Source organism: Tachypleus tridentatus, chromosome 2 (assembly GCF_004210375.1).
Source record: "Tachypleus tridentatus isolate NWPU-2018 chromosome 2, ASM421037v1, whole genome shotgun sequence".
Lineage (NCBI taxonomy): Eukaryota > Metazoa > Arthropoda > Merostomata > Xiphosura > Limulidae > Tachypleus > Tachypleus tridentatus.
Window position 1 is genome coordinate 62,682,462 of NC_134826.1, and position 25,238 is coordinate 62,707,699.

Here is a 25,238-nt window from a genome sequence, read left to right on the forward strand (position 1 = left end):
CACTTAGTATTCCCAGTTTAAAAAAGAATATGCCACATCTTTAAATATAGTCCGGCATAGCCAGGTCATTAAAGTACTCGACTCGTAATCTGAGGATTGCTCGTCCTTTCAAACATGGAAGCGTTATTATGTAACGGTCAATTCCACTATTCGGTGGTAAAAGAGTAGATCACGAATTAGCGGTGGGCAATGATCACAAGTTACTTTCCAACTAGTCTTACACTGCTAAATTAGGTACGGCTATCGTAGATAGACCCAGTGTAGCTTTGCATGAAATTAAAAAACAACAATAAATCTTTATGTATATTAGAAAACAAACTATACTAAAACTAGTCAGAGTGGCAGCATACCCTCGCTCCGCTGTTCCTTTTCGAGACTGTATTCCTTTATATACGGTAACATATAATTTGATATTCAAAATTTCCTGGCGCTGATAGCCTTGTTGCTTTGCGCCATAAAACGCTAAACCAACCAATCAAAATATCAGAAACTTTTTTCTCATATTCTCATATCCAAAACAATTAACGGCAAATGTCAGTGAAAAAAAAACAACAACTGATAAAGCTCCTCACAGATTCTATTTTAGAACATAGTTAAAGCTAATAGTTTCTCACTAATTGAGAAAGATATTGAGAAAAGTCGTGAGCATTATGTTATGTTTCCAGCAGCAAATGAGAAAGGTATACTCGTAATCTGAGGGTCGCTGGTTCGAATCCCCGTTGCACCAAATATGCTCGCCCTTTCAGCCGTGGGGGCGTTATAATGTTATAGTCAGTCCTACTATTCGCTGGTAAAAGAGTAGCCTAAGAGTTGGCGGTGCGTGGTGATGACTAGCTGCTTTCCCTCTAGTCTTAAACTGCTAAATTAGGGACGGCTAGCGCAGATAGCCCTCGTATAGCTTTGTGCGAAATTTAAAAAAACAAAAAATGAGAAAGGAACGTCACCATCGCACTTGACAATTTAAATAATTTCAATTTATCAATCACTATTGTTAAACTATGGTGCTTGGACAGCAATAAGTTAGTAGTTTGAAGTGCGAATAATGTTTAAATACACTGGAGGTTAGCTTGACCACATGCACAGTGAACAGATTCATTTCTTCCGAAGTAGCTTTTAGGTCCATTCTACCTCAGAAAAGAGTATTGTGTTGTTGTTTTCAGGACCCTGTTTGACCTTCAAAAGAGAGTCAGTAAATGTATTACAAGAACTTGATTCACTGTGGCAGACCATATTACAAGAATTGATTCACCATGGTAGACCATATTACAAACAATTTAGTTCACCATGAAGACCATATTCCAAAAAATTGGTTCACCATGGAAGACCATATTACGAGAATTTGGTTCACTATGGAAGACCACTGATGAGCTACCCAAACCACAGCTGACTCCATGATGGTCACAGAAGGTATCATGCAAGGTTAAGCTTTCAGGAAGATGCCGATGTCAAAATTCTACTGTTTGGCGGCTGTTCAAGGTATTCTTCTGGTTGTACGTAACCCGACTGATCCTGTATAGGAGTTACTTCTTCGCCGTACTGCGCAGCAAACTTGTAATGGATAACCAGTCTGTCTACAAGACTACTTCTGTCACGGGTGAGTGATTTTTAAATCCATGGGTGCTGAAAAGGTTTTATGCGCTTACTTTGACAAATTGTTGATTCAAGTGTTATTCTAATGCAATTGTATAATAATCCAATTACTGAAGTCTGGAACTTGGTGCATTACACGGAGTGGTTCTCTGCGAAGTCTCACTGCTACTCCAATTTTGCAACATTGATGTTTCATTCCAACTGCTCGACATTTGTCAAGTAATCACTTGTGTTAAATAAGGGTGCATAAAAGCTAAGTAAAAGTATTGATTTAGTGGTTCCAGAACCCGTTAAAGCACTTACAGGCACCATCTCAGCAAATTTCCCTCAGTGACCTTAATAACATACATTGAATGACTTCAGAAAGAAACTCATCTTGACACTTTCAGGAAAAAAAAATGAAAGTGTTTTACTACTGTACAAGGGGAATTACTCTACAGACATTTAGTGTTCCCAAAAGTCCAGTATACTGTAGTTCACCCTGAACACCATTAAACTTTTAACAAACTAACACTCCCTTAACACTGTAGAACCCCACTGAATAAGTTATGATTGCCATGTTAGTATCTAGCGTGACTTGTATACATCACATTGGTCCATTTAAATAATTAGGATAAGAACATCCAAATCTGTGGCTGCCTTTACAAGAAGCCTTCTTAACTCACTGAAATAAAAGATATTCTGGTGGTTTCACTACCCTCTCCTTCCACTTTGATTCTCTTTTTATGAAATGAATTTTCATTGGTCGTATCATAAGGCCATTCAACTATATTTCTCGCAGAATGACTACTCCATTTTATGATGTAAATAGCTCAAGAAGCATCAAAATCTTGCTGAGTACCTTGTAGAGTGCAAGTATCCTGAATCAAGCAATAAGCTTAACTTATACTTTATACTAAAACTAAGAAAGTAACATTTATTTTCTTAAAAAATATAGCAAGAGTATGTTACTAAGGGAGGGGAACAATTTTGGTTGTTTATTTGAAGGTGCGCACAATGCTCTGCTCACCATGGCTATCGAAACTCGGTTTCTAGAGTTGTAAGTCCGCAAACGGCCCAGCATAGCCAGATGGTAAAGGCACTCGACTCGTAATTCGAGGGTCGTGGGTTCGAATCCCCCTCACACCAAACATACTCGCCCATTCAGCCGTGGGGGCTTTATAATGTTACGGTCAATTCCACTATTCGTTAGTAAAAGAGTAGTCCCAGAGTTGGCGGTGGGTAATGATGACTAGCTGCCTTCCCTCTTCTCTTACAGTGCTAAATTAGGGACAGCTAGCACAGATAGCACTCCGTTAGGTTTGTGCGAAATTCAAAACAAACCAGACCAAGTCCGCAAACATACCACTGTACCACTGACGAGAGGGGTGGTCCAATAGGACGGTTAAAATAAAAATAAACTCACTTATAGTTAAAATATTCCATAAAAGGCAAACATCTGGAACTTATTTAAATGGAAAATTTACTGCTCTGTCGGCTGGCAATACGAAGTCGTGTAAATGTTGAGGGTTTGTCAAATAATGGCAAACTATAAATAATAACTGGTGATCTTAGTAATAAATCGAAATCAGTATTTTAGTGCACAGTTATAAGCAACTGGGCCCGGCATGGCCAAGCGCGTAAGGCGCGCGACTCGTAATCCGAGGGTCACGGGTTCGCGCCCGCGTCGCGCCAAACATGCTCGCCCTCCCGGCTGTGGGGGCGTTACAATATGACGGTCAATCGTTGGTAAAAGAGTAGCCCAAGAGTTGGCGGTGGGTGGTGATGACTAGCTGCCTTCTCTCTAGTCTTACACTGCTAAATTAGGGACGGCTAGCACAGATAACCCTCGAGATGCTTTGTGCGAAATTCCAAAACAAACAAAAACAATATAAGCAACTGGAGTTAATATTTAACTGAACTTGCTGCAGAGAGAACTCACGTGCTTCACCTATAATTAACACGTTGTGATCAGTGATTAAAAAACAACAACAACGTTTTTAAGAATATTGAGTAATAATAGAAATGCATGGTGTTTATCCAGGTCACACCGACAAAATTACAAATAACATTTCACTTAAATAGCATTATTTTTTGAGAATTACATAATCACATAATTAATATTCTATAAAATATTTTCCTCGATATGATTTCGTTCTTGTAATCAAGCCCTATGTGAACAGCAGAAAAACATGGAGCCTTGAAATTAGTAATTTGCATTGAAAACAAAAGAACGTTGTAGTACAACGGTTTGCAACCATATTCTCTTCGTGAACCCCTTGACTAATAGCAGTTTCTGCAGCGAATCCCTTTAAGCAGCAATAAATTTCGTAAAATAAATTTTGGACGTGTTGCTTGCTTGCTTCTTCTTTTTAGGTATTTGAGTTTAGATACCCAGGAGAGTCAAAAGACCTCTTCCTTCATCTCTAACATTCATATCGGTTGCTACTATGTTGTAGCTATAATGCTTTAGGGCCAGAGTAACCCATAGTACTCAGGCTCTTTTCAGGGCAATGTCCATATATGGTCTCAAGTTGCCTTTTTTATTTTCTTCTTTTATATATGTTTTTCCATTATTATTTTATTTGTTTTTTAATCTATTCATACATATATACACTTAACGATGAAAAAGAGAGAATAAAAGCTATGAATATTATACTAGTTCTAAACGTCTAGTGCATGGTGACCAGCTTGATTTATATTTCTTATATATATATTCATTGGAGAGAGGTACTTAGAACTATGTTCATCACGTATGTAGTATCTATCGAGATAACATAATAAATCATTGTTATGTCCATTTTTATTAAAATAAATTAGTGCATCTGGATGTGTTGAATTTATTGTTTGTTGTTTTTGAAACTACACGAGGACTATCTGCGCTAGCCGTCCCTAATTTTGCAGTGCAAGATTAGAGGGACGGCAGCTAGTCATCATCAGTAGGATAAAAAAATGCTTTGTATTCTACAATTTCAACATCTGCTTACAGGTAACTTTTACAATCTATTAATGTTAATCTCCTGATGAATGATATTCTGTTTGTTTTCGTGTTTTAGTATCAGTTTGATTAAATCTAGAAAATTAAGTAGTTTAAAAAACGAATGATTCGACCTGAACCATTAATTAAGGCAATAAAATTCTAGATGGCATCATAATAGGAAGGAAGGTAAAGTACCCCAAACTATCTGGTTGAAGAATATTAAAATGTTGTTTTTATATAACTGTAGTAATATAAATTAAAAGTATAACATATTTTGGAATTATACACAGATAATGCGTATTTTCACCAACACTGTTCTCATATTACGAAATGTTGAGTCGGTTATTAAATTTCTTTACATCATCAGTGACCAGATGTTTAATAGCCGCACTTTCGGATTTTTTCCATTTGTATATTTTTCTTCAATTTTCTCAATCTTATGCCTAGATATTTCTTCTTTCATTAGATTTTAAACGCAGATGGAAAATATTTCTACACGAACAAAAGTCACCGAATAGCTCAGGGTTGAAGGTTTCATTCAAAATATTTATTATGCCTCATTTATCTTGGTTGATACTAGGTTTCACTCGTATCTTTCATAAAGATTTATTTCCACTTAACTAATATAAGAAGATTAAAAATATAAATTGGGAAACAGCTCCCCTCCAAAGAAACATAAACTATCTCCAAACACATATCATCAACTGACTTCTTGAATAATTACTAAAAACAAGAAAAAAATGTTATAAGCTACTTTTTATATGGTCGGCTATTCATAAAGTGTCCATTAATGAGCTGATTAAAGATCTGGATTTAGGCTTAGCGAGTAAAAGAATATTGCTCCACAGTTTCGAAAACAAAGAAAGAAAAGAAGCAAATATGAACAGAAGTGAATATTTTTAGTCATTTGGACAAAGACAAATGATATAGAAATATGTTTGTTTTGTTGAATTTCGGCAAAGCTTCTCGAGGGATATCTGCTCCAGTCGTACCTAAAGTTGAAGTGATAGATTAAATGGGAAGGCAATCAGTTAACATCACCCATTTTCACTCCTTAGGCTAGTCTTTTCAGTCTGAATAATAAGATATAACCATCAATCTTATAAGCAATCCATTGCCCAGAAATATAGAGAGTGATTTATTTCTTTTTGGTGGTAATGGGATAAGAACCACAGAAACTGAAATCTAAAGTACAGCACATTTAACAACTGGGCTGCTCTCGAGACTACAACAAGATATTTAAAAGTGTTTTATTATTTACATGAAAATTTAAGGACTGTTTATTTTGAAGAGCAGAGCCACAATAGGTTATCTGCTGTGTCTATCGCCGGGAATCAAACCTTCCGATTTTAGCGATGTAAGTCCGTAAACTTATTGCTGTCCCACCGAGGGACAATATTATTAAAGGCAGTTTCGTTTTAGGATTGGTATCTTGGTTTTTACCAATTACTGTGAGACTATGCAGTCTATTTTTTGTAACAAGTTTAATCACTATATATACGTGGTAGTTTTTTGTTTTGTTTATTGGTTTCCAATAAAATATGTTAATTAAAATGGTTGACAATCTGTTTATTTCGGGTTTCATCTTCCAGGTTTCTTAGAAGTACGATTGTCCTAGCTTTAATATAAAAGAATAAAGCTGCTAATAACGCTGGCTGAAACACACGTGAGAACAACAATAAAGATATTCTTCATACGAATATTTTATAACTTATCATCATATGTAATAATTGCTTGTCTTTTTTTTCTCCGTCTACAATAGCTAACGAAAAAACTAATTTCGTCAGCCTTATATTGGGCAATATTTCTGGGAAGTATTATTAATGCATAATGCAAGTTATTAAGATAAATATTTATTTGTTGGTAAGCACAAAAACAAACCATCTGTGCTATGTCCAGCACAGTTATCAAACATGATTTTGAATGTTATAAGCCCCTACCCTTTGACAACCTGGCCCGGCATAACCAGGTGGTTATGGCGCTCGCCTCGGAAACTAAGGGTCGTGGGTTCAAATCCCAGTCACATAAAACATGCTCGCCCTTTCAGCCGTAGGGGCGCTATATGTGCCACTCAATTTGTCAGTAAAAGAGTAGCTCAAGAGTTGACGGTGGGTGGTGATGACTAGTTGCGTTTTCTCTAGTCTTATACTGCTAAATTAGGGACGGCTAGCGCAGATAGCCCTCGTGTAGTTTTGTACGAAGTTGAAAAACAAAAAACAAACAAACAAATAATTGGACAACCTGTTGGAGGGAAAACGAAATTAAGCCAGAAGTGTTACAACAGGGTTCATACATAAGTTTTCTGGATGATTTGGTCTTATATTTCTAAACAATATAATTATTTGCATATTTCTTGTATCTATATTATTGTTTCTCAGCCTTCTGCACAATTAAGAAATACGAATTCATACATTTTGTAAAACATCAAGGCTTTCTCTTTTATCGGATTCCTTCTTGTTACCAGTTTTGCCCTGTATTTTCAGGGTTTCCAGTTAGCCCACGACTTCTGTGTCAAATCCAAAACAAAATAGTTTATAAATATAACGAACAAACCTCGCTTTATATTTAGTATAAATAACATAATAAATTAATATTATAATTTGAAGATAAGCGCATTTTACAAACTCTAAAAATTAAATGGGTGAGATTTTATACTTGGATACATTATTATTCAAAGGAACGAACTAACACTGGAGTATTTTTAAGAAAACTGTTTCTAGGATATACATATTGAACCAGTTAGTTACAGCCCACAAAAAATAATCACCATCAAATTCAAAGTGGTCAAAGTTAGGTTCTCACAGGATAAAATGTCCCGAATATTTGTTTGTTTTTGTTTTCGAATTTCGCACAAAGCTACTCGAGGGCTATCTGTGCTTGCCTAGAGGGAAGGCAGCTAGTCATCACCACCCACCGCCAACTCTTGGGCTACTCTTTTACCAACGAATAGTGGGATTGACCGTCACATTATAACGCCCCCACGGCTGGGAGGGCGAGCATGTTTGGCGCGACGCGGATGCGAACCCGCGACCCTCAGATTACGAGTCGCATTACGAGTGGCATGCCAGGCCTGTCCCGAAGAAAAACACATTTGACAAGAAAAGATACCCTGGAAGAAGAATACCATGAATCCTTTAGCTTTGGTACAGATGGTGCACTGTGAACACACATGTAATCAGTAGATGGTCGACACTAAGAGTGACCAGAACTTGTTCCTTTGACCAATCTATTGCCTTTACGATATGGTTTCGTTTTCAAAGCAGTACATCGCAGTCCTGACACCAATAGACTAGACATTATCTTACATAAGAAAAGATATAGTCTGATTTTACCTGTGACAGGTTAAACATCCGGTTTAATAGCATGTCGACATACAAACAGTAAAATCCACAACACCAAAACGGTCACATTTATTGATGACTCAGATTTGAAAGGTAATGATGTCTATTGGGTTTATTCCTTGTTCTGTGATTTCGACAAAAGATTAAACAGGCTACGTAATGCTGTTAAGGCAACTATAGATACTAAGGCAGGTGTTATTTACCTTTAGCCGGACTAACGAAGTCTGTCCCTTATTATTTGGTTATTGATAATCATTCCAGTTGCCATCTTGAAGTCCATGTTCAGTGGGAGAGCAATCACTGTGGCAAAAATGACCTTATATGATTTTATCTAGGTTTTCTATTACACAAACATGTTGTCTAATAGTAGGTACCAATCTAAATACAATAAAATGAATCACAACTTGTCTCTTTTAGTAGAAATACCAGTTGTATAGTAGCAGATGTCTAAACCTTCACAATACTAACCTGAACACAATAAAATGAACCATAAATTGTATTTACTAGTAAACATACCAGTTGTCTTGTATTGTGGCACATGAATTTTCACCGTGCCAACGTTTCATTGTGTTTGTCCTCTTTGCAATATTTAAACAGCTCAAACGGTATAAACTTTAGTCAAAAACATGCACCTGACCACCAGTAGGTAACATTGTTACTCAATTATATGGAAACAACGAAGGATAACACAACGATATACCCAAAATATAGAAAGCCATCTTTGGATCTTCTGAATACGTGATTAGATGGTATAAATTACCTGGACAGATATGCCATTTTTTAACAGCGAATAATTAATATGAGATAAGTAATAGATTGTTTGTTTGTTTTGGAATTTCGCACAAATCTACTCGAGAGCTATCTGTGCTAGCCGTCCCTAATTTAGCACTGTAAGACTAGAGGGAAGGCAGCTAGTCATTACCACCCACCGCCAACTATTGGGTTACTCTTGTACCAACGAATAGTGGGATTGACCGTCACATTATAACGCCCCCACGGCTGTGGGGCGAGTATGTTTGACGCGACGCGGATGCGAACCCGCGACCCTCAGATTACGAGTCGCACGCCTTAATGCGCTTGGCCATGCCAGGCCAAGTAATAGAACATTATGGGTTGAAAAACACCGTAGCTTAAAAGTTTGTTTTGCTTTTCACAATTAATATTAATTTAGTTGATGGATTTCGATCGATATCTTGTGTTTAACTGAAGAACTCTTATAAGATGCTGTCACTGAAAGAATTATTTTCATACAAATATTATTTTTATTTTCTTATATTTTGTTCTCTTGGGGAATGAATTACACTTAACACTGCTGTTGTTCTAAGCAGCCAGCGAATATTTATTATTTTGCCATTTCAAAATCTTTCATCTCAGTGTTTGGTATTAACCACAAAGCTACACAATAGGCTATATGTGCTCTGTCCACCACAAACATTCCGCTATGCCACTGGAGGGCTTTTTCAGGTTACTTATATTACTTATACGAAAATTAAATAACCAATCGGTTTTATAGTTGGTTAAGTGGTTTAACAATATTCATAACTTATTGATCCTGAAAGGTAGAGAAACATAAATGAATAAAGTTTGTTTATCGTTAAGCACAAAACTACATAATGGATTTTCTTTGCCCACCGTGAGTACCAAAACACAAATTCTAGGATTGTAACACCTGATAATTACAGTTGAGCCACCATCGGGCATTAGTGATAAAACAACGACAAAGATGTAAAAAAAATGGAAACATTAACTACTTTACAAAATATAAACATGGAAATTATGAACTCTGGTTTATCGTCTTTGAGCATAGAATCAACAAGTTTTATTTATAAGAGCGCAGATAGTTCTCGTGTAGCTTTGCGCGAAATTAAAACCAAACCAATTAATTATTAAAAAAATCATTAAATAAATTTTTAAAGTCCTAACATTAAGCTTATGGACAACAAACAAATGGAATAGTTGGGATATAATAAATTATTACATCCATGCACTCCATTTGATATTATCTCAAACACGCGTTTGTTAAAAACTGGCACGTTTCTTAAAATCATTTTTGAACTGCAAATTGTTACATGCTTACAACCTAAATACTGTCATGCCTTAGGTAAACAGTTTCTTAGAAAACCTGTAGGTTGCGTAGTAGTAATTGCAGTGGTCATGCTTTAGCTGCATGAATAGTCGAGATTATGAACATTTCTTTGAATTTGGCGCACAGAAAAGAAACATCTGTGTACAATTTAGACCACAGAATGCGGAGGGCCAACTAGCTTTGTTATAAACCACTATTTTAATAGCTGGATACACAATGAAAAAGGGTTAAAACGGTTACGGCGAAAACTGGTTCAGGCCTATACATTTTCTTACAATGAGATCAGATATAACTCAGGAGAATGCAAAAGGAAACATTCCTTCTCCATCTTCCCCATAACTTTCAATTATCACCAAAATTCCCATCACGTCACTTTAATGAATACTGCAAAGTAAAAGCCAAAAACTAAAACAATACTGTATAATGTTCAGTGTGGACGCTAGGAAACATTTGTTTCAACGTTTCGATGTAACTCTCACGTGTTGTTTGTTTTTGAATTTCGCGCACAGCTACACGAGGGGTATCTGCGCTAGCCGTCCCTAATTTAGCAGTGTAAGACTAGAGAGGAAGGCAGTTAGTCATCACCACCCACCGTCAACTCTTGGACTACTCTTTTACCAACGAATAGTGGGATGGACTGTAACATTATAACGCTTACACGGCTGAAAGAACCAGCATGTTTGGTGTAACGGGGATTCGAACCCGCGACCCTCGAATTACCAGTCGGGCGCCTTAATCACCTGGCCATGCAGTGGCGCAACTTTCATATGTTCAGTACTTTTTTGCCATAAATAAATGAAACAGTTGTTTACTCCAAAGAATGTAAAACAAGATTTGATTAAAGGAAATAGTACAGAAACGCATTAGTAAATATTTGTTCATTATTTTTTCCGTTGGAATCTGACATATGACTAACAAGGCTTAATGAAAACTAATGTCTGACGATAGACCATAGAAATATTATTAAGTTGTAAAGAATTATCCCATAATCAAACAAAATACTTAATTAATATTTTAATTCTTCTAAGTTTGCAAATGTGATTCATTTCCGACCACGGATAGTTTCAATTTGGAATAATTTACATCTCACATTACTAGGAAATGAAGTTCTTACGAGATCCTAAATTCGCTGACTTGAACTTGTGCTGCGAAAAGTACCCTAATTAATTATTAAATCTTAATGTTAGGAAAACAAATAACTCATTATATATTTGCCAACTCTATTCATGAACGACATTCTTATAGAAATGTCATGGAGTAATTCATTAAAATAGTATAATAATAACTTAGTTACTAGGCCAAACGCGTAACAAATAAGCGAAGTAAAAACTACTTTTAAAATAATATTTATAGAATACTATATCTTTGAATTTGTATCCAAAACTTATATTGCAGAATAAAAATATAATATCCCAGTTCGTAATAGAATAAAGACCATGTTAGGATTTATTCATAATATAGTATACCGTTGTATTTTTACAAATCGTACAGTTTACGTACTGAATCAGGAACTTATAACAATAGGCCCGACCTGGTCAGGTGTTTAAGGCATTCGACTCCTAATCTGAGGGTCGCGTGTTCCAATACCCCTCACACCAAACATGTTTGCTCTCTCAACCGTGGAGACGTTACAATATGACGGTCAATCCCACTATTCGTTGGTAAAAGAGTAGCCCAAGAATTGTAGTAAGTAGTTGCCTTCATTCTAGTCTTCAAAGAAATATGTTAAGAAATGCACGAGATATTAAATCTCAAATTTTGATTGAATTTTTCCATTTTTTTCCCTTGGCACCAAAAGTTCGGGAAAATATATTTGATAGAAAACATACTTACCTTTTATGGATTTGTTTTTCAAAATTTAAACACAGTTAAGTGTCAAATTTGGAATGTGCAAATACATTCAATAAAAAACGCTTAAGTTTGACTAAAATATTTGTGAACGCCTAAGAAAAAATCACGTGAGCTATTGGTCTAAAATTTTTATTATAGCTTTACTTAAGAGTAAAAGTGGACAGCTTTTTTTTTCATTTGAATTATAGACGACTGATTTAGAGCTGCAAAACTGTAAAGGTGAAAGGACGTGCAGATACAAAAGTACTGGTTAGCAAACTAGATTAGCAGTTCTATCTCAAGTTTTCAAAAGAATCATGTGAGTGAGCAATTATTATCCATCGCCAACATTATATAAGAACACATTTTCTAAATGTTATGAAATTCTCCTAATAAAAGACTGTTTACCTCAAGTGGTATTGACTTAAGCGATTACTGTAAATGATTATGCATGATATGGCTGTCTCAAGTGCATGTGGGTGATGACAAGAAGCTATTAATCTATATTCCATGACGTTACTATAAAGAAAGTTATTAATACTATTTTAGAGAAGAAAAATTACCGCCATGTATTTCAAAGAATTTAGTTGGTTCTCTAAAGTATAGGTCTGTCCTAAGTTATAGGATTGCGATCCTAAAGCTAATGTTGGTTGCTATCGAGTGTCACTTTTTTACTTGCTGTGAGTTGTATGTTTGTATTGACAGAGAGTCATAATATTTAATCAAAAACATCTTAGGTGTGAAAAAAGGTGCAACAAAAAAATAATCTGCGACCTAAAAGAATGAAATCAATACTGGTGGACAAACTGGTAGCTACACTTACAGTATTGATAAGAATTTTACAGCAAATATTAATTAGTTATCTAGACGGCATGTTTTGTTTAACTGACCATCATGTTACAATATGAACAAAACAGGCAGCCTGGCCAACTGCGAATGATTATTTGCTGTAAATTTCTTATCAATGCTATAGGTATTGTTTACAGTGAATATATTACTGTCTTCATAATAATAATAAATAACCAAGGTGAATATTACAAACAGTAGACGGGAAGAACTACTTTTATTGTAATTATAAATAACAAAGTACACGTGCTTCACCGGTAAATAACGCACTCTCCACCCCCATCCCCCAAAAAAAAACAAACACAACTACTTTTGCATTACTTTCCGGACTATCTGTGCTCTCAACGCAATATTTAGATTTATAAGTCTCGAAATTACGGCTGAGGCACCGAGGTCATTTTATGAGTTAGTGTTCGAAAACTGTTATTAGTATATTTTGCTGAAAGCGTAAGAAATCGAACGAACTTTAAACTTTAACTTGCTGAATTCTACTTTCTAAATAGATAAGTACGAAATTATTCACTAAAATGACAAATAATAAAAGAAGTATGAATTAGTGTTATCGTACATGTTGAACTACTGAGAAGTCTTGTTGCTAAGAGGATTTAACGAGCCTCTTTGGATCACTGAAAGGAAGCGCTAATACAGTCATGTGATCAGGCCACACCCAAGCTGCCAGACAACTGAATAACAGTCGGGTCACAAGCTCACGAGACAAGCTGTCACTCGATCGATATGTCTGCTCAGATAGGAGGTAACTAATAGTTGTGATTTTCTGTTATTTCTTTTTTATTATTATTTAACTTGTAATCCATTTGTCGTCAGTTGTATTCTAACTTCTGATGATGATGTCATATATTTTGATTATAAACTTTAAAAATCCCGTGCTTTATTAGAAAACGACAGGAACAGAAAATGAGAAAGTAACATTTACAAAAAAAATCATTATTTGAAGTTGTAAAATAAAAATATAAACTACAACAAAACCACTATTATCACTGAATGGATACTTATAAGGAATGCAGATCTATATATATACATGTACATTCCGTTTTGATCCAACGGTTTCCAATTAGATTACCCTAACCTTATATATCGTACATTATGCGCTGACCATTTTGCTAGAACGAAACCTTCGTTTTTATATACCTTAAAACATGGACGTTATAAGTGCTAAATTCAAAATATTTCCACTTGGTAGATACAATGGTAATTCTTCGCAGACAGACAAAATCCATATTAAAAGCCGTTTCTGTTCGTTCATGTTAACGTCCTTTTATTATCAATTATTTTAGGTAATATTTGTACATGCATTCTCCTGGATTATTGTTACCTTTGTTCGTTTTTAAAACGTTACCGCTGTAATTCTAGAAACTTCTACTGCTCGTTTACTAATTCAAAGAATCTACAAAACGAGCAAAATACTGATAATCCAAAACGTCATAAACGTAATGACTATTTCTACACGTCACGGCAACTACATTATTCTATGGAGAGCAGTGTTTCCTCATCATAATTAAACCTGTTAGGCCTAAGCCTTAGCATTACTAGATGTCAATTCATGTTATGTTACTCGACAAAGACAACACAGTAACTCTTGCTGACATAGACTGGCGCAACGTTTTGGATGTATGTGTATAGTACATGACATGAACACACAAACCATTCTCAAGTTGTTAATTTCATATTATATTTATAATACTAATTACTAAATCCATATTCATTAAATTAGTGAAAAACACCAAACAACGTTTATTTATTTTTTGAGTATTTTTAAAGGTAGATTTGGTTTGGTTTGAATTTTGCGCTAAAGCTACACAATGGCTATCTGCGCTAGCCGTCCCTAACTTAGCAGTGTAAGACTAGAAGGAAGGCAGCAAGTCATCACGACCCATCGTCAGCTCTTGGGCTATTCTTTTACCAACAAACAGTGGGATTGAGCGAACATTATAACGCCCCCACGGCTGAAAGGGCGAGTATGTTTGGCGTGACAGGAATTCGAACTCGCAAACCCCGGATTACGAGTCGAGCGCCTTAACCTTAGCCACCTGGCCATGCCGAGCTTTTTAAACGTAAGATTAAACATTGAAAAAACATGCACACCATGTTGCAAAACATACGAAACTCAAATCAAAATATTTAATATCCATTAGTTCACGTTTTAGCAGAAGAAGAGTTAATTGTTCCCTAAATCTTATCAAATAACCATTTCGAATTCGCGATCACAGAAGCAACTAATATATTATCTGATACTTAGTTTGAATGGTTTGAGCATAAATTTTAACCAACTTTTACTGCCTTGACCTGTGTAGCAGTAGAACTAAGCTGATACTTTGCTGTAATAAAAATATAACATTTACGTGAGAATATTAAATAACAGAACCCACGTCAACTTGAACACATATGCTAAGGATTCATATCCTGACATGACAGTTGGTGCTAATGAGTATTTTCTTATGGACCAGCTCGTAAAATACTTCCTGATGAGTATATGCAACATCATTTAAGCAATGCAAACATTATGTTTCTAGCTTAAGATGTATTGGGCACAGCTCGGTTTGAAACGGTAACTTCAGCCAAGTTGCAAAGGTAAAAAAAGCCAGCAGCGGTCATTACAGTATTTACAGTTGCATATGCACCAAATAATTAGAGAGTTTGGCAGATGGAACCATACCAACAAGAACGATGTGGATTAACATTGACTGATAGGGCTGGAACTCAACATTAAATCAGCTGTTGCCATAGCCAGTAAAAACAGGCTTTCTTTTCGCAAATGGTTAATGGTTTGCATTTAAAGGAGGTTTAGTTTGTATAACTTCAGAAAATAGTCGTCTTAGATCCTGCCTTTAGATGCAACATTTTAGGTTTGAGCATCCTACAGACGTTATTTATTGGTGTAACCTATGCAACAGATTAATTGCAACCATATGCTAAGATTATAAAATGCTGATCAAAAGATGAATGGGAGCAGTGGATTGTATGAGAGCATATAACAAAACATAATGTTTAAGAATAACAAGGGACTTGTTGGTCCATATTGGCTGTCCCATATTCTAAGCTAAACTAAAACTGTTTTTCTTAAAAATTAAAGCCAGCCCCTATCATTCATATTTATATCAAGCTTTCTTTTAAACCCACTCATATTTACTGCCTCCATTTCGTTCGAAAGCAAGCTATTCCACAGCTCAAATACCATATTTAAAAAATAAAACTGTCTTAGTTTAACACGGCTTCTACCTTGTCTAAATCTATATTTATGTCCCCTAGTTCTGTAATTCCCGCTGTTAAGTATGAAAAATGCTGATTAATCAACATTACCAATTCCTTTTACAATCTTAAACACTTCAATCAAATGCAATTAGTATGTTTTTAAAAAAATGTAAATGTTGTCCAATAGACTGTCATAAGTACATTTATAAATTAACTGTGATCAATGATATCAAACGCCCTAGAAGTATCAAGAGCACAAAACTAGAACAGATTTATTAGGCTCATAACCTTTAATACGTTTCGTACTAACAGCCAATAAACAATTTTCAATAGATTTTTGCTTACTGACACCAAACTATGAATTATTTAAAATCTTATTTTTTCCCCAAACCACAATTCTATTGTAAAATATGCGGTCAATAATGCGAGTAAACATAGATAAGATGGAAATTGGCAGATAATTTTCCACGTGATCAAACTCCCCATTCTTGTAGATTGGAACAACCTTAGGAATTTGAATAATCTCGGAAAACTTACCAATTCTATATATTTTATTTAGAAGTACAGTTTAAAGTTTAATATCTGTATAACTAGCACACATAACCACTGATAATAGAACGCCATCCCAACCAGCTGAAAAGTTCTAGAGAGTGTCTTTACGGCAGCCTGAATTTCAGTCACAGTTACAGGTGCAAGTAAAAACTCTAAGCTATAGGCTTGTCTTGACACTTAATACTAGAAGTAGTAACACCCTACCTAGTGAAACAATAATTAAAAGTACTAACAATACCAGCAGGATTAGTGCTATAAATACGTGTTATCTTTACATTATTTTCTATAGTCCTACATAGTTGTTAATGGTTCATCATATCTAACGAGTCATTATCCTGAAAACATTTGTTAGAGTATCTAGCTTTACGAACAGCAGCTTCATTATGGACAAGTACCTTAAGTTTTAAATATTTATTTCATGTCCAAACAATAGCTGTATTTCTAAAGTGGTAACAGTCTTTGCTTATGTCTAATCATAAGTATTAAAGTTAGGGTTATCCAGGGTGGACAACTGGCATTATTCAATTTAATAGTTTCAACATATGAAAAACATGAATTATGCAGTTTACAGCTATGCCCTAAAGAAGGAGAAAAATCATCTCTAGTAGCTACGATCTTCTGAAAACGATTATTTTCATTAATAAGTTGTTTTTGACTCAATAAACATATACAAACATCACATTAGTTAACAGCCAAGGGTCGCCTATTGGTTAGAAAGCAAAATTACGGACAGGAAATCCAACTTCCGCGTCCGAATTTCTATTTGTAGGCAGTGACAGTCAACCCTACCATTAGTTTACGAGTGCCTGCTTAATTAAGCAGGGGCGCTGCTTACTGGATGCCTTCCGTCAGAAATTCTGAAACGTCTCTGATCTAGTCGTTTAGCGCATAAGATACTGTGCAGATTGAAAATGCCCAGCACTCCGACAAAAAGACAAGTAAATCGAAATAAAATTAAAAGTAATAAATGAATAATTTCCCCAAGCAACTTTTCTACCCATAAAACGCATTAATGAAATAAAATAAGACTACCGTTTGTTTCCAGTAAAACAAATATCTGTATGTTTTCTAAATTATATCCTTTTATTTGTGTTATATTTACTGACTTATCCAGTTCTTTAACAGACACTAAAATATTAAATCCTTAAAACGGAGGCCCGGCATGGCCAGGTGGGTTAGGGCGTTCGACTCGTAGTCTGAGGGTCGCGGTTTCGAATCCCGGTCGTACCAAACATGCTCGCCTTTTCAGCCGTGGGGGCGTTATAATGTAACGGTCAATCCCACTATTCGTTGGTAAAAGAGTAGCCCAAGAGTTGGCGGTGGGTGGTTATGACTAGCTGCCTTCCCTTTAGTCTTACACTGCTAAATTTGGGACGACTGGCGCAGATAGCCCTCGAGTAGCTTTGTGCGAAATTCAAAAAACACAAACAAAAATCCTTAAAACGGTTTTTTGTACACATAATCTGTTCCATACAATACTTCCATTCGTTTATTGATTTGAAAAGCAGAACAAAAACTGCAAGTATTTTTAGCCCTCCAGTAGCACAGCTGTGTGTCTCCGAAGTTACATCACTAAAAACTGGGGTTCGATATCCGTGATGAGCGGAGAACAGATAGCCGATTGTGTTGCTTTGTGCTTAACTTCAAACAAACAGTATTTTTATCTCGTATTTCTTGATTATAATACAACACGTCTCAAATTCATCCGATACTCAACTGTTATCTCCAGCAATACTATTATATCAGACGATCATACACGTTTCATTTGTTTTAAACGTTACAATGAAAAATACGACATATAACCATTACCATCTGCATAAACATACTTCTTTCTTATGCAACTAAACTTCCGTTAATCATATCGCAGTTGAGGTCAAGAGTTTACCATCCAGGATGTTACGCATGGAGGCATCCAGCAGTAGTTGATTCACCAAATTATAGCTTAGTTTTCTCGAAAGAGTAAAATTATATAAATATATATGCATTCTTAGAACGTAAGAATCAAAACTAAGTTAATTGGCAGGTTACGAATGTGTTATTCATGTTCAAAGTTTGGTTACATTCTTTTAAGCTTGCGTTATTCATCGTGTATCTAAACACTGTATATTTAGTCTTCAGTTATTTATTTTGATCTGTAGGTTGTTGATAACACTTTGTTAGCCATTTATTACTGTCAACCGCCTAAATTCCTCGTGCTGTTTGTAGAATCCTTTGGCATCAAAACAAAGTACAGACATGACATCTGTTCATTTACAAATATATATGTATGCAGTAAGTGTTTTATAAATGTTCATACACTACACAAGTCAAAGTTCACAGTTCATCTCTACAACCTGCTGTGTAGGACTTAAGATTCTTAATACAGCGCTTTCATGAAATGAATGAAACAGTTTTCTGAAAGCCAGTTTATTTGCGATAATTTATTTACTATCCATCAAAAGTAGAAACTATGTTAAAACTTAATTGGAAGAGAACGGATTTTTGGCTTACACTGGGTGGAAATTCAAACGCTTCTAGAATATATTGTTATACCGAAGCTTATGCCTTGAGCGTATTAAAGTGAGTCAAAGATCACTAATTATTTGTGAATATTAAACATAATATAAGTGATAACTAAAGGATAGAATCTGTTATACTATTCATGACCTGTAACATGTAAATGTGAACACATTCTTGTCAAATATTTTTCAGGAATTTAAAACAACAACAACAAAACTTCCAGACTTATTGATATCACTTTGTTTTCTTGTATTGTTATAAAGTGTAATATAAATTTCCTTTTATATTTGTTTTCTAGTATTGTTATAAAGTGCAATACAAATTTCCTTTTATATTTGTTTTGTAGTATTGTTATAAAGTGTAACATAAATTTCCTTTTACAATAGTTGTTTTGTAGTATTGTTAAAAATTTAACATAAATTTCCTTTTATAATTGTTTTGTAGTATTGTTAAAAGTATAACGTAAATTTTCTTTTACAATACAGAAAAAAGTTCTTATAGAAGAACACCAAAACCTGGTTGTTGAAAATAAACGATTACATTTTTAATCGTGGTAAAGTACTTGGTCTATCCTATTGTCAAATACAATTAATGAAATAATTATCAGTAGTTACAACACATAGTGGTTGGCTAAGATAATGTTAAATATACACCAATATTTAATAAAGCTAAAACAAACTAAAGGCTCACAATTATCTCGTAATTTCTGCAGAGTTTGATGTGTTTTTCTTTTAATCTTCCTTGACTTTCTTTTTACTTCTTTTTAAAACTTCCTGGTTCTTGGTTACAATCATATCGTATCAATGACTGGTGTGATGATTTGACAACAAAGTTTACTGTAACGTATGAATGATGTTTTAGTTGAATCTTGTACTGTTCCACATCGTTTGTTTGTTTTCGAATTTCGCGCAAAGCTACACGAGGGCTATCTGCGCTAGCCGTCCATAATTTTGCAGTGTAAGACTAGAGATAATGCAGCTTGTCGTCATCACCACCCACCACCAACTCTTGGGCCCGAATAGTGGAATTGAGCAGACACATTATAACGCCCCCAAAACTGAAAGGACGAGCATTAACCATCAACCACTTAGCCACGCGAGCCTTCCATATCGTTTAACATACCTTTTATTTACCAATATCATACTAATAAGCAGTATGGATCGCTGACAAGTTACATGTTAAACATAATCGAACAGATTTATTCGATTCATAAGCAAACAAATCAAAACTGACAAAAACACCACATCAGATTAAACCTCGCAAAAATATTTTTTTCCAATTAACTTACATTATAACAAAGCTACACGGATGTTTATTGTTACACAGATATGCTGTTAATTTTGCCTTACGCTTCCAATAATTCAACCAAGATTTTAATGAGTTTCTGCACATCCTTAAAGGTTTCACTTCACGCACACTCAATGTCTGAAAACACTGATGGTTTCGTCATAGGTCAAGCGTTGCTGAGATACTTTCGCTAGTTTGCACAAACTGATCATTAACAACCAAGTGTAGTGATATAATAAACATAACGATGTGATGGCTAGGTAAAAACAAACAAACTTGTTATTAGAGAGCATTGGCTTGTCAGAACTTGTGCCAAAACGGGTTTAATTAAGTCACTCAAAGACATTGTGCTATTAGTGAGATCTTTCCGGTAATAAAGAAACAGACTAGTCACAGCCTTTTTTCAAGATTTTCGTATTATAAAGTCAAGCAGTGCGCAATAAATGCATTATGATAGTTATTCTCTTTATAACGTAACAGAATAATATGATAATATTGAAATATGTAAATAAGGACACGTACTGCTGAGTGCACTCTTACCACTACTCCTTGAAAATTCATTCACAGTGTCTTTAGTAATAGTGGCACTTTGATGAATGACATTAAAGAGTGGTTCGGAAACAGTGTAGGAATTTAAATTTAAATTCATTACTTCAGTTACAGTTAGGTTAGACATGTTTATTAGATTTCGCGTACAGCAAATCGAAGGCTAGTTATGTTAGCCGTTCCTGAGTAAGACATTATTGACTAAAGGGGAAGGCATCTATTCAACATTACCAGTCGCCAACTCTAAAGCTATTCCAATCGAATAGTGGAATTGGCCAATATGTTACAAGGCCTCTACGACTAAAAGGTCATGCATGTTCAGTGATGAAATTCGAAACTGCAGACTGAGAGTTGAGTGTCTTAATCATCAAGCCATTCCAAAGCGCATAAAAACAATATGAGTATGATAAATGTAAAACTTACCTGAAACCAAAATTATGTTTGTATTAACTATAAAAAATGAAGTAGCAATGAAAGAACTGAATACAATAAATATGTTATACTGGGAGGGTAAAAAAATGCACCTCTTTAATAGCACAAGGTTTCAGGTATTTGACATTTCAAATAAAATAACATATATGATACCTAAGACTTTTTCATGTCACATTTTCTTTCTGCCACACGATATTCAAGTATTTTCTGTTAAGGAAAGTTTTTTTTCCTTCCAAAGCATATGCTAATATAAGGTTTTAGAAGCAATCGATTTCTTAAATATGCAAAACACCATGAAATGCCTTCTTGGCTGTGGTAAGTCTATGTAAATTATAAATAATACGTGCACACAGACTATAAGCTCAGGCAGACCTGACGGAGCCTGGTGGGGGACTTTTATGTTTTATTTCAACCAGTCGGCGCCATCGGCCTTGTCTTGTCTGGTGGGATCACGTGACAAAAAGCTATCAGTGTCTGGCACGAAAGGGTTTAGAAATGACTGCAGCGTGCTTTACTTTAAAGTGCTGCTGTTATTGAATATCGTTAGCCACCAGGGGAGTTAGTGATATCCTCATCTGGTTTAATGTTTACCTTATTCTTAACTTGGTATTTTTTTTACTCAATCGCGAGATAGCGGAAAAGAAAAAAATCAATAATTATTGGCGCCTTTATCATTAAATGTGGCATAGAAAAAGAAACAGATGAATACATCGACTCGTCACACAAGTGTCATAAGTAGGAAAAAAAGTTACTCAAGTACAGGTCTCTGTGTGTGAGCACGCGTAAGCATGTGTTTGTATGTCTGTCTTCGTTCAATAAGATTTACACGGTTACACCGGGGAGAAACACGCTTGAAAAGTTCAGTGTGAACCTTATCCGCTTTCCATTTATATGGAAATTTTTCGCTGTGTCTCCTGATATTCTCCTGCAGGAATGCGTGCCAGAAATATCAAGTCACCAGTGGGTTAGGATAAGAATCGTGTGGTGGTTGTTGTGAAGATTACAAAAATAATGTGGTCGAAGTTTGATCTCTAACAATGTAACTAAGTTTGACAAGTGTTTTAAAACGTTATTATAATATTTATTATCGAATTACTTCTTGTTGTTTCTTAATAAACTATTTCGTAAATATTTATGATCTATGTTGAGCTTCGACTGCATGGAAATCCGAACTTGTGATTGCCTTCTAAAATGGCAAATTAACAAAACGTAAAAGTTACTCCAACGTGCCACGTGTTAAAAGCTGTATAATACAGCAAAAATTACATACAAAAACATAGACTGGTTTACTTATTGACAGGTTCTTTACCTGCTTGTTGTACGTGACACCAGACATAAATCTTACATAGTTCGTTCAAGTTGAACACCTACTATCCCCATGTGGAGGACTCGTTTTTTGGACCAAAGAGGCATGAACCCTGGCCACGCTTATCCCAATGGTGAAAGAAAGCTCACTTGTACATTCAATTCGGAGGAGTGTAATGGTGGTTCAATTATGGAGAGTCTGTAAAAACGTCGAAGCGAGTACTGCTACCGTAGTATTGACAGAAAACTTTACAAGTTAAATACGTCATCATTATTCATGCACCAACAAATGAAAGTTATATTATGCTAAGAACGTATTTTCCAATCTGGTTAAGCATGATTATAACTATCACAAGTATAATAAATTATAGAATAAAGTTTTGTTGATAAACCATACACTCATATACACAGTAAAGAGTTTATCTTTAGGGTTTACTAAAAATTCTATAGAAAGACAAAACACACCTAACTTTAAATATAGTAAATCTTATTAAAACTAGGATAATATTATAGATATGCTTACTATTTTTACAACTAATGTAATTACTGTAGAGTGCTTATGTTAATTTATACAAGTAGGGCAATAGTGTAAGTGTTTTTCTTATACCTTTTCTTGTAGTCATTGTAAGGCATTTATTCCTATCCTTAAAAGTAGGGCTATTATTGCAGGTTGTATTTTTCTTATCATTGCAAAGAGGACAATATTGTAAGATGTATTTTTTCACCACATTGTATAATTGTACATTGTATTTTTCTTACATTTATAAAAAGAACAATTATTGTTAAGGTGCATTTTTGCTATCTTTGTAAGAAGCAATAATTGTAGGTTGTATTTTTTCCAGTCTATGTAAGAAGGACATTATTGTAATTTGTATATTTCCTATCTATATAAGGAGAACGATTATTGTAATTTGTATTTTTCCAATCTACCAAAGAAGGACAATAATTGCATGTTGTATCTTTCCTATCTTTACAAGGAAGATAATTATTGTAAAGTTTTTCTCTAAAAGCAGGATAATTATTTATGGGATTTTTAGCCCTTTATAATACACTGTACACGAAAATTTTTGTTTTTTCTGTATTTAGAGCTGACCATAACCCTAAAGTTCAATATCAATTTAATCCATATCTTCCATGCTAGAACATCAACGTCAAGTTTACATCGCGTATCTTCATGTATTCTTCCTTGTGAATTAGTTTCGTTTCATAATGAAAGAAAAATAAGAGAATTTATTGTTCATACTAGTGTTTTCAGGTTTCGTTTGTTTAAATGTAGGATTGTAAGATAGAAATAACATAAAAATAAACCCAGTCGTCAATATAGTTAATTAAATAGACTTTCCTAACACACATTTTAAAAAGATTAGAACAGTGTAATGTATTTACCGTTACACGTTTATTTTAATACTTACGTGTGTTTCAGTTTAATGTATGTGACTGATACTGTTGGATGTATATTGCGCAAGTTTCTCCTGTTCTTTAAACTTGCAAAGATTCTCGAGAGCAATAATCAACAATAAGTGGTTTACGAAAGCGCTACCGTGTTTTCGAATTTTGTTGAACATTCGAGAAGCTCGCTTTAAACTAGAAACCTACTGCGCCAAGAGACAGATTATTATTAAGCAGCTCCTTTAAGTGTGCTATAGGCATCGGGAGCTATAATAATGATTAACAGTAATCAATCGGAAAATTACAGATATTTGACCAGGAACGTTTATAAATTTCAAACATTATAAACCGTTCAAATTCAGTAAATTACTTCGGACGTTATTATTTCTACGAGAGCATTAAATCTCTTCCTCAATAAGAAGTGAACTTGTAATCGGTGTGAGGACAGCCAAGAAAAGAGATGCAACAATATTAACTCAGAATAAATATGCTCGTCGTGGACCTGGACTATCGATAAAATATTCAGTTCTAGACCAGATAGAAGACTCTGTATAGCTCGTAAAACACTTATGTATAATCCAGTATTTGTAATGACTCGTTGCTATAAATTGTATTTTATTTGAATATTAAAATATATCTGTACTGAAAAAGAAAATTTTGTACATCAGTTTTGTTGTCAAACATCGTAAATTTGGTACATACTAACATTTAATTAACTTCTAAATTAAAATAAAAAATTCCGATTATTTGACATTTTAATATCTGGTATACGTAATATAATAAATCAGAGACTCGTCCGAAATAAATTGTAATACATCACAATATGCACTGTCATTAGTCAGAGACTGTGCTATCAATATTTTCGGCCGTAATCCCATAACATAACGTCTTATCAAATTCAGGCAAGCTTAAGAGATTTACTCTAGTTCTAAATTCATATATATTAAGCTAACAATGCAAAACAATCTCTATAATAAAAGAATAAATGTAAAAGTAATAAAATTAGATATATCAAAAAGTCTAAGCAATATCGTTAACAACAGTAATAATACAAAAAATAACAGTACACTTTGCTTTGTTTTGAATTTCGTGCAAAGCTACTCGAGGGCTATCTGCGCTAGCCGCTCCTAATTTAGCAGTGTAAGACTAGAGGGAAGGCAGCTAATCATCACCACCCATCGCCAACACTCTTGGGCTACTCTTTTACCAACGAATAGTGGGATTGATCGCTCATTATAACATCCCCACGGCTGAAAGGGTGAGTATGTTTAGTGTGACGGGGACTCGAACCCGCGATCTTCAGATCATGAGTCGAGTGCCTTAATCACCTGTATTTGTCAACGCGTTTATTTTATAATTGGTGGCC

At 34.8% G+C, this 25,238-nt stretch overlaps 1 protein-coding gene and 1 long non-coding RNA gene across 4 annotated transcripts in view; one reads left to right on the forward strand and one right to left on the reverse strand.

Annotated features, from left to right (window-relative positions):
• Nucleotides 1–25,238, reverse strand: part of LOC143243971 (muscleblind-like protein 1) — a 198,567-nt gene that overhangs the window by 74,858 nt on the left and 98,471 nt on the right. The gene's annotated exons all lie outside the window — the stretch shown is intronic.
• LOC143243972 (uncharacterized) overlaps nt 13,037–25,238 on the forward strand; it is a 128,416-nt gene continuing 116,214 nt past the window's right edge. Inside the window, exon 1 of the long non-coding RNA XR_013024823.1 lies at nt 13,037–13,406. This is a non-coding gene — a long non-coding RNA (uncharacterized LOC143243972). The remainder of the gene's footprint in view (nt 13,407–25,238) is intronic.